This window comes from Phalacrocorax aristotelis, chromosome Z, assembly GCF_949628215.1.
Source record: "Phalacrocorax aristotelis chromosome Z, bGulAri2.1, whole genome shotgun sequence".
Lineage (NCBI taxonomy): Eukaryota > Metazoa > Chordata > Aves > Suliformes > Phalacrocoracidae > Phalacrocorax > Phalacrocorax aristotelis.
In genome coordinates this window covers 18,885,359-18,895,286 of record NC_134311.1, presented here as the reverse complement: position 1 = coordinate 18,895,286, position 9,928 = coordinate 18,885,359, and positions in this window count along the sequence as shown.

Here is a 9,928-nt window from a genome sequence, read left to right as displayed (position 1 = left end):
TGTGTATGCCTATGCACACAGTGCTCTACTACACATGCATATCCATATTTATGTCATGAGCTATACAGAATCACAGAGTGGTAGGGGTTGGAAGGGACCTCTGGAGATCATCTTGTCCAACCCCCTGCTTGAGCAGGCACACCCAGAGCAGGGGGCACAGGAACGCATCCAGGCGGGTTTTGAATGTCTCCAGGGAAGGGACTCCACACCCTCCCTGGGCAGCCTGTGCCACTGCTCTGGCACCCCCACAGGAAAGAAGTTTTTCCTCATGTTTAGCTGGAACTTCCTGTGTTCCAGCTTGTGCCCATTGCCCCTTGTCCTGTCATTGGGCACTGTTGAAAAGAGCCTAGTCCGCCATCGTCCGGACACCCACCCTTTAGATATTTATAGGTATTGATGAAATCCCCACTCAGTCTTCTCTTCTCCAGGCTGAACAAACCCAGGTCTCTCAGCCTTTCCTCATAAAGGAGATGCTCCAGTCCCCTGATCATCCTCGTAGCTCTCCGCTGACTTGCTCAAGAAGGTCCATGTCCTTCTTGAACTGGGGGGCCCAAAACTGGACACAGGACGGCAGATGTGGTCTCACAGGGCAGAGTAGAGGGGGAGGATAGCCTCTCTCGACCTGTTGTCCACACTCCTTTTAATGCACTCCAGGATATCGTTGGCCTTCTTGGCCACCAGGGCACCTTGCTGGCTCATGTCACCTTGCTGTCCACCAGCACTCCCAGGTCCTTCTCAGCAGAGCCGCTTTCCAGCAGTTCAGCCCCCAGCCTGTACCGGTGCATGGGGTTGTTCCTCCCCAGGTGCAGGACCTTGTACTTGCTCTTGTTGAATTTCATTATATGTGTTTTGATGTAATACAGGTGTGCTTGCTGGACCCACATGGTTAGCAGCAACAGAAGGTCTTAAGCCTCTTTCAAGTTGTTGCTCAGCACCTGCATGTGCTCAACCCCAAACAATAAGTCCAGGAGCTTCAGGACACCTTTCAGCAGTTTGCATGGCTTAAACACTCAGGCTGGAGACAAAGACTACAAATTTCAGGAAGGCTTTTTGTTTACAAGTCTTTCTGATATCCTTGATTAAGTAAAAATGCCACTTCTGTATGAAAGCAAATGATTTCCCTGATGTGAGTTACAGCAACCTTCCCAGAATGGAGCCATCTGAATGAAAAATTAATGAATTGTCTCCCACTGTGAGCTAAGAAGTGCTTTCTTGGAAGAAGGATCATCAGCCATCTTCCAGAGAACATATAATAAAAGATCTGGACATCACTTAACCTTTTTTTTCTAGACGTCTTTAACTAGTTATTACAGATAAAGGAAATGGATTATTCCAGCTGTCCTCTGAGATACAGACAGATTTCCTGAATTAAGAAAAGGATGTATCTTCCTCCCCACCTTCTGAAATTCCCTTTGTGAACAAGAACTTAATTCAGGACTGAGTTGCTTTTCAGTGTTCTGATGCTATTTCATGACGCCTAGAACATTTTTGTGTCTGTCCCTGATGGAGTATTTCCTCATTTCAAGAGCACTCTTTCACCTGAGCAGATTGCTGAAGAGCTGACTGTGTGGATGAACTCTGCCAAAAGGTACAAAGTTTGTGCTGAAAGACTCTTTACAGATCACTGCAGTGACTTTGCATCCGTCATGTTGGAGATTTCAGGAATTTTTAGCATCATGTCAGAGAATGGTTCAATGACTATGCATAAAATCTTAAATGCTGTGAAAAGACATAAAGCTACATTTCTACTTATGTTTCTTTTTCTGGGATCAAAGCTTGCTAAAATTAGTGAGGTGATATTTCAGACTTCTTCTCCAGCCTGGCAGTTCATGGTATGTGAGCACAGACTCTGATCTATCTATAGTGGCTGCCTTGCATTTTTTTTGCTATTAGTACGTTAATGATACTTCATTTTCCCACTGAGTGTTCTTCCAGCATCTTCTCAACCCCACAAAAAAAATGTACTATTGCCTGTTAAATCAGCCTGGCTTTGCAGTAGCTGCATGCCCTTCTTTCACTTCCCTTCCTGGCTGTTTTCTGCCAGTGTAAGACAAACATTACACAGTTGAAGACTAAACAGGGCAGGGTTCGAGGGTTTGTTAGGAAAGAGTGGCACCCTACCAGCTCATCTCCATACTGCTTGCAGTCAGAGCAATATGTTCAGATACCTTGACTGGTATTTCATCCTATCCCCAAGTTCATGGTGCAATTCCAAGTAGGGGGCTGCCTAAATCAACACACCACTTACGCAGTCCCTATTCTGGAGAACAGGAGGACAACAGCTGCTGCATACAGGGGACAGAAGGGGACTTCTAGCAGCAGCCATTGCTATCCCTGCTGCTGCTGGCCACAGCAGCAAGAGTGAAAGGTGCACTCTACAGCCTCATGCCTTGCACTGGCTCCAGCAGGAGCAAGCTCAAACCTTGCCCAACAGCACGAAAGATGCAAGATGGTCAGGAGAGACTGCTATGGGGAACTTGTGAATGTGGGGGTTGATATCAGATGCCCATCCATGCCACCCCTAAGGCATCTATAGCCTGTTAAACTCCAACAGACCATCACATCTTCCTTCTCCATGAGACCCTTTCTGGCCTTTCTTCCCTCTTCTGTTCCAAAACGCAATCCCCTGCCAGTGCAAGATTAGATTTTCCTTTGTCTACTTTGCTGAGAAGCCTTTGGCCAGATCTGTGCAGCTGGTTTTATTTGCTCTAAGTCCACAGACATCTAATTACCCAGCCATGGTGAAGCTAGTAGTAGCCTGGGTGCAAACAGGGTCATAAGGGAATTTACTTGCTTCTCAAGTCCCACCAGTAGGCGCCTCTACCTTGTCCCAAGGTGCAACCATAGCATGCCTGGTGTTCCACTTTCTAGAAGTACATCCAGCTTCCTTTTACTTTCTCCCTTTTGGATTTAAGAGAATAGTTCCATATTCAGTTCAGGTTATTAAACTATGATTCTTCAGTAAAAGTTTACAAATTTTTATTATCACCTATTTTAAAATAGTTTTTTTTAGCCTACTAGAATTTATCCTCTGAGGTAGATGACCCCTGCCTTGTCAATGGCAAGACAGGCAGAACACACAGTAAGAGACAATTTTAATGTGCTTCCCACCTTTGTGGCGTCAACAAACATCTTGAGAAGAAACATATGAAATGTCATGTTCCTAATATTAGCACATACTTCCACAGCACCAAAGGGCAAAATGGGGTCATGAAGCAACAACCTGGTGGACAAACTAGTGGGACGTGGAAAGACACTGAGAGAATGATACATTTTTAAGGCAGATTTTTGGAAGCCACAAACTGCAGAACCAGCAAATTTGAAAACATAGGACCAGGTGTTTAAACAGGGGCAAAGCTTTTTCAGTACCTTCTGCATGGAAGAAAATCCAGTATTACTGATTCCAGGATGAGATTTGCTTATGGAATCGTAACAGCTTACACCAGTAATACCTGCACAGAGTGCATCTGCAACCTCATGTGAGACAAAATACATTGTGCAGTGATTAACAGATCCCACATTTCACATTAATGAGGAGACTAAGCACCCTTACCTTGCTTAAGAACCAGGCAGATGAAGAAAGGACAAGCAAGCTGAATCCTGCATTTCTTCCAGCCCTCCCACTTCCCAGCTGACACAGCTCAGAAACAGCACAAGCTGCTGAAGGCATGGCAAGGGCCGAATCTCCCCAGCCGCTTCCCATTTCAACACAGGCTTGAGTCAGCCACATGGTAGCAGGGGAAGAGTGGGAAACAGGAAACTCCCAGGGAGCAACTGGGAACAGTGAAGAGAGGAGATTGAGAACACGATGAGAAGCAAAAATGGCATGGCTAGAAAAGGGTCATGAAAGGTGCAGGGAAATCTGAGCTGTTAAGGTGGGGTTTTTTTATTTCTTTTTTTTCATATCACCATTGCTCATCCTCTGCACCAGACTTCTCCAGACATCACTGTCAGAGAAAGGCTGACTGGTTTGGCAGCCGTCTCCCAGTAGTAGTGCAGGGCAAGGGCAGCTGGCACCAGGTGGAGTGCACAGCCCTGTTCAGCAGGGCATGAGAGCAAGGTGTCGGAGCTGGAGAAACACTGCTGCACAAAAAGAACCCAAGAGAGCCAGAAAATTAACCCCAGGCATCGACAGAGGTGGGGATCTCAGGAAAACTCCTGCTGGAGACCTGGGAGAGAACAGACCTCACCAGGCAGGTTTTCAGAAATGCCAGATCCCTTTTCCCACAGAACTGTTTTCCACCAGATGCATGTTTCCTTTTCCAGAATTCATTTCATGTCACTTTAAGCTTTTTAATACAACATTTACCATCCTGGAGAACTGAAACACAGGATTTTGCAAGAGGGTGATTATGGAGTCTGGTCTTGCTCATAACTTGCACTGAGGTTGACAGAAACCAGGATGGAAACAAGGTCAGAACACTTATAACTGATGTGGGAGTCACTGTTTCCCCCAGCCCTCTTAGCAGGCAATCATGATTCTCAACAAAATTAACTGTAAACAGTTTTGGTAGGTATGCTAAGTGGATTTAATTTAGTGCAATAGTCAGTATGCAGCCATAGATGGTCCTAGAGTTTCTCATTTGGTGTAGCTTAGTTGATTTTCATTTGTATGCTGTGCCATTACAGCTAACTACAACAACTCAGGACACTGAGTAACTAATGAGGGAGATTAGACTGTACTAATCAGGATAATCCTTTGGTCAGATGCCTCCACCTTGACGAGCAGGTGCAGGAACTGCATGTTACACGATGTAATGAATGTATGACACGTCCTGACCAGTGACTGGATCTGCTGCTCTCTAGTAAAGTCTTGGCTGTGATCAAAGCCTCTTCCACAGTCGTAAGGATTTTAATCCCTCTGTGGATTCCCTCATGCCTAGTAAGAATCAAGCTCATGCTGAATTCTGTTCTTCATTGCAAACTGTTAGTAGGGACCCTGCCTTGTGCCCTGGCTGCTGTTCTCAAGGGAGCTGCAGACACACATCTTCAAGGCTGCTCTGTTTCTGTTGAATTTATTAAACTGGCCCAACATGTTCAAAAATTACTGAGGGAGAGGAAGGATAGACACGTACTGTAAGACTGCAATGACATCAGCCTAATTTCCCTAAGAAATTCTTAGTGTTTTTTGTTTTTTTTTTAGAGCAGACTCTTCGTGTATGAAATTACTAATGCCAAGACTTACCTGGAGCAAAGAGTCTGAAAATTAAACTCCCTGGAGCCAGATGACCTGAACCCTGTTCCTTGCTACAGCACAAACTTCCTCTGACCGTTTTAAGAGGTCACTGAGCCTGTGTCTTAGTTCCTGCATTTGTAATATGGAGCAAATGTTTCTTTACATCACATTGACAGCACTTTGCACTAAGGTCAGTCATGCTGTCAGGAGGAAGTATCAGCGACACGTACAGCACGGCTGATTCATTTTCCAACAGGTAATGACGTGGAAGATCCACCTTAGCAATCAACTGCATTATCTCATTTTAATTTTCCAGCTCAAAGCATAACATGGATTATGGGATGTTACGTTGGATAGGCAGTAAACACTTACAGGTAAGAGGAAAAAACCACCAGTGTATGTACCAGCTTATGTTTAACATAGGAAGAGAAACAGAAAGCTACGGCTACACCTGTATTAGCAAGGAACAGATCTGTCACATGGAACGACAGGTGCCAAAGATCAAAAAGTCTGTGACACTTTTGGGGGTGGGGGGGTGGAAACAGAAGAGAAAAAAGGGGTTATTTCAGAAGAACTTACAGTCTGCTCTCATGAACTGAATGCCCATTAGTGGTTAGGTGACCTTCTGGAGCACGTCTTTCCGCTGAGGTTCACTCAAAAGGAATCCAGGCTGGGGACTAAGACAACTCTGTGATATGAGCCCAAACACACAAAGTGAGGACAATTGGGAGACTCACTCCAAGAGCAGACCTCGATCTAAGCTAGAACACTGGTGTGGGTGTACCCTGCGCAGCCAGCCCTGCTACAGGACTATCTGCTGCTTGGGTCTTAGGTTAACACAAGGTGGGACTGAAAATAAGGCATATGCACTCCTCATTTAGTAACACACTGGGCATCTTCCCTCGCAGAGCATATTTTGGTATTTTACTATAGGCCCTAGTGGGTTTTTGGTTTTGGTTGTTGGTTTGTTTTAGTCTTTTTTCCTGTTTTGTTCTGTGTTGGCTTGTTGGTTTTTTTGGGTTTTTTCCCCCCCTCCAGGGGGGTGGGGTGTCCCCCATTTTATGCATGGGGGGAACCCAAAACCCTACCATATAGAAGGTGCTGTATTGCCCTGAACCAGCAAAGCCAGAAAAACAGAGAAAGAAAACAGACAGCTTAGAAGGACTCCGTCTTACAGGTGTATAGTACAAGCCTGGTAGCCACACATGCAAAGAGAAAGAAAAGGAGAAAAAGCAAATTTACTATCCTGAAACTATGGAACAGAAATAAAAAAATAATCCAAGTCTGGCTCATCCACTGAACATTTTAGCTCACTTTCCAGTTAGGGTAACACTCTGTGTGTATAGAATGAAACAGCATCTAACAAAAATTAGGACAATACAAGCTAGAGTTTCTGAAGAGAAAACAATTGACTTTGTTTGCTGTAAAAAAAACCCCTCCCATTGTAACAAGGAAATAATTGGCAAATTAAATTGCAGGTTCAGCAGCAAAAAATGTTTAGTGAATCAGTGATTTTTTTTTTTTTGTAACATACAGGCAAGGGAGGGGAAAAGGGAGAACTGGACCATTAGGTCAGCATACTCAGCTCTGGATTATTCTCTGTTCTTTGCTCACCCTTACAGCCTGGGGTATTTTGTTTGGTTGGTTTAGTGTAACCACATAAAGGCTCAGAGAGGATAACTCTGAAGGTCAGACAAGTGCTGAAACTATGAAAAGTTCAAACATACAAAACCATGAAAAAAATCAATAATTAGGAACTTAATTCCCATTTGATATTTAAGGTCTGGAGTTCCAAATAGCATTCTAAAGAGAAATTGGCAAGGAACTTATTACTTGATAAATCTTCAGGGATGTGATAGAAGCAACCCTTTGAACTTCATATAGGAACCCCCATGTCTTATGATCTGATGGGAGATGTGGTTCCCATTTATACCATAGCCTCACACCCACTGGGCTTCTGACGGGCACTTGTGGGCATCAGAAAGCAATACTTTTTCCTCCTTTATGCATAATTCAACATCGTTGTCCATAACTTCTGAGCTTAGAAACTCTCTCGATTATTCTGATGCGGCGGGGGGGAAGGACTTTCTGCTTTTCACTGTGGATGGTCCATGGTCCTCTGAGTATTATGTGGGAAACTAACAAATGTACTGCATTTGCCAGGATAGCATACCATACACTTGGCCTCTTTTGCCCTCTTCCTGTGCCACTTTGTATGGTGAGTTTTGGTCTTCAACTGACAGCCACCATTTGCTACTGCCAAGAAGCATTTTTGCATGGGGATTCAGCTTAGGTAACCAGCAGACACTTCTAGACAAAAACATCTTTCATCATCTGCAACTGCAGAGGGATGAATAATGATGTAAATGATCCTTTCCAGTTCTTCCCTTTCCTAATTAAGAGAATCTATATTCAATTCATTAAAGCCATCTGTGCAACAATTATCTTACTGTGAAAGCTCTGGATCAGTTTTCCTCATCCAGAAGCTCATCTTTTTTGATGCTGTTTGTCACTGATTAGGCCTAAGTCTAAAATTTCAGATCTCTGATGTGTATGTTATCTTTAAGTATAGGACTGTGACTACTGTGCCTAACTATAAAGATCATCTGAAATTACAGCAGAATGTTCTTCAAAGTCTTCCATTCTCTAGCTGCCTTTAATAAGGATCTTCTCCTACTTCTTCTCTCACCCTTGGGGTACTCTAAAACTCTATTTTTTAAAAACTTGTCCATGCAATAGCGAAGAGACTTCAAAAGTTTTAAGGAGAAAATTAATTTGTGCGACTTTCTTGAAAAAGTGTCTGTTGCTTACGTCTTACAAGCTCTTGCTAACTACTTTTATGCTATCAACTAAAAGTACTATTAACTCTGTGAAAACATAACACAACTAACTGCATTTTCTAGAAATTGGGGTAAGAATGTCTCCTGTATCATTCAGTATAAGCTTCTTCTGTACTATTACCCACTACCAGGATTTAAAGACTTGGCTGGACCACCATTTCAGAGAGTGAAACATGACATTTTGTTTAATGTACAATTCTTAATGACATGAAGATCAAAGTCTAAAGCTCCAGCATTCATGTTTAACTATTTAAACTCAACAGAAAAAGCAGTTTATCAACCAGTATTGCCGTAACTAAAGGAAACAGATATATAGACTCAGACAGGTGTTCTCCAAAACATATTTTTAATGTAATCTGCATTTGGAGCCTAAAGAGAGTAAGAGCAGAGAAATATCCTTGTTATTCCTTTTTTACATTACTGTTAAAGCTAAATTACTTCACGTAAAAAAGAAATTGCAACACAGAGCTAGCCCTGCATAGGAAGTCATTAAGATAGAGTGGAACACAAACACAACGCTAGTTAAAACCAAACCAACAACAGCTTTTCATTCTGTCCTCACTGAGGGGTCAACACTTACTTTCACACCCAAAGCCAATAGGTATGAGCAGTCTACGTCTACCAGTTTCCCCAAAATTCCTTTGAAGCATTAAATACCAGTTGACTTCACTGTAGTCACAGGGGATTGAAATTAGTGTTTAGTCTACTTATAGAGTATAACAGGCATTCCTCTCTGTATTTCAAAGCATGAGGAAGCTATTTCAAGAGCAACCATATCTCCTGCCACTGTCACCTTGCAGTTGACATAAAACTGAAGAGAGGCACATTTCTCCTCATTAGATTTTTATCTTTTATAAATCCTCCTGTAAGAATTTTGCTGTAGCACTCTATTTTCCTTTTTTAGGAATAGCACACTATTCCTTTTTTAAAGTAGTGTTTCGTAAAAATGGAAAGAGGTTAATTTTAACCAGTTGCAAAACAGTTGTTAAAAGAGTTCTTTGAGGATTTAGGAAATGCACAAAATTACTTCGTACCCAGGGACTGTTGTAAAATATATATGGAAAACTAACCACACTGTTGCCTTGCATTTCAGCAAGTGTCTTCACACTGCACTTGAACAAAACAGACACCACAGACAGCTGGAATCTTGTTACCAGCATAAGTGATATAAAAATAGGAATGCAATTTTAGAATTTAGTAAGAAAAGTTTGGTTGGTTTGGGGTTTTTTTTTTGTTTTAGTTTTTTTTTTCTTAAACACAAGAATACTCTTTATCCTACTGATTCAAGTTTTTCAGCTGAAACCTAAGATGATAAGAAAAACTGCTTTGAGCATTTATCCCCTATCCCCAAAAAATACAACTTCAGAGGTCTCAACAAGCAAGGAGGTATCAGTGTCTTTGCCTCTAAGAAGCCATCCTGTAAACTGTTTAATAAATTTTAAAACCTGTTTCATCCCTGCAGGGCATACAATTTTTTCCCCAGTGTTCTCAACATTCTTCTGTGTTGGTAGCTCAGAAGCAGTACATTTCATCAGGAAAAAAAGCCCAAACAGGAAGAAGAACAGGAAACAAATGAGTTAAAGCATAATAAAACCAAAACAATTGTGTTCTGAATGCTCTTTAGTTCCTTCTTACCACAGTTTGAGTCCAACTAGCAACACTACTGCATCTAGCATGAACACCTCTCACTAATGTAAGTGAAACTCCAGTTTCACTAGTCAAATAATAGTGAAACCCACTTCTGAATAGTAACAAGAGTAAGGAAAAAAAATGGTCCAGAAAGTTGGTATCTATATAGAAGTGCAGACAAAACTAGTTGAATAAGGAACCGAGGGGCAAAACGGCCGCTACCCGTTAGCATAGGCCTTAGTGGCACATGCATCTCAGACAAGGCCTGCTGACCCAAACCCCC